The sequence below is a fragment of the Glycine soja genome, chromosome 6 (genome assembly GCF_004193775.1).
Source record: "Glycine soja cultivar W05 chromosome 6, ASM419377v2, whole genome shotgun sequence".
In the NCBI taxonomy this organism is placed as follows: Eukaryota; Viridiplantae; Streptophyta; class Magnoliopsida; order Fabales; family Fabaceae; genus Glycine; species Glycine soja.
In genome coordinates this window covers 20,368,710-20,370,339 of record NC_041007.1, presented here as the reverse complement: position 1 = coordinate 20,370,339, position 1,630 = coordinate 20,368,710, and positions in this window count along the sequence as shown.

Below are 1,630 nucleotides of genomic sequence, written 5' to 3'. Positions count from 1 at the left end.
CGTTTTACGGAACCCCCACCAACGTGCAAGACAAGTAATCTCTGATTGAACGGTCTTGGAAGTCCAAACTCAGGAGCACAGGTCGCTTGAGCAAACAGACCAATGGCTTCACTCACATTCCGGTGAAAGTTGAATAAGCAAAGATGCGTTTGTGAGAGGACGAGGGACAAAGATATCAACTTTATCCATTTCATTTAACATTGTAACTGTGGTTTACAATAATAGTACAAACTTGAAAATCCTGATGAGTCATTAGAGACATCTAACAACAGCTTTCAAAATTGCCCCATGTGTGGCATCTCTTGTCAATGTCAGGATTTACACGCGATTCTCCTCAAATTTCAGCCAGCCCGCATCAATTAGACCTTGCACCTTACGCTTCAGAGCCCTACAATGCTCAATGGAACGCCCCGGGGCTTCTCTGTGACAAGCACACGTTGCGTTCGAGTCGTATTCTCGGAGAAATGGAGGTTGATGAGCCTTGGCTAGGGTTATGGCTACCATTGAATTATCAAGTAGATATGGGAGCAAGTTAGCATAGGACACTGGAATTGGGGTGAATTCTACAGGCTTTCTCTCTGCAAAATTCATTTCTTGGTTGGTGTTTTTGGTTTGTGCTAAAGGTGGTGTTCGTCATTGGAAGTGCGGTAGACAGACTTTGTGGTTGATTTAGGGATTGCCTTTGTGGATAACTGGGCGGTGGGTAAGGAGAAGGTTTGTTATTGGCTGAGTAATGACATTGTTGGGTTGGTGGGAAACTTGGCTGTATCGGAATGGCAGTCACAGCATGGGCTTCTCCCTCATTCTCACCCTCTTCATTTGCCCTAGTTTTTTTTTGGCATGTATCAAAGCATGATGATCAAATTTGCCTCTTTTTAGACCTACTTTGATCCTTTCGTCGGTGAAGACCATATCATCAAAGCTTGAAGGTGTGTAGCCCACCATCTTTTCATACTGGTAATGTGTCTACTATCATTGTCATCATTTTTTTTCTTCGTCATTGAGGTGCCACTTGAACTGCCAGGTCTCTCCACCTTTGGGTGTATTCTTTTGAAAGATTCGTGCCCCCTTTTTGCACATGTTCTGTAGTTGCATCCTATCCGAAGACATTATACTAACACTGCCTAACGAAGGCAAACATTAGGTCCTCCCAGGAATGGACTCGGGAAGGTTCCAAGTTAGTGTACCAGATAACAACTACCCCAGTAAGACTTTCTTGGAAGGAATGCATCAACAATTCCTCATCTTTTGCGTATGCCTCCATCTTCTGACAATACATCTTTAGATGGTTCTTGGGGCAAGTAGTCCCCTTGTACTTGTCAAAGTCCAGCACCTTGAACTTGTGAGGGGTGATGATATTGGGTACTAGGAACAACTCTTCTAGGTTAGCAAAAGCATAATCTTCACCTCCTTCAATGGCCCTGAGCCTTTCCTCTAGATGATCCAACTTTTCCATTTCTGCCATAGCACGAGGGTTTTTACTTGTTGTGGAATGCAAGAGGTGTATCTGGGGGTGATACTGAGGGCCTTCCGAAGTGTTTTCAAGGGGTATACCACCAACTGCTTGCCCTTCAGTGGCATATTCGAGCCAAGGCTCGAAGTCGGCTAGATTGTGATGGGGAATTTCATG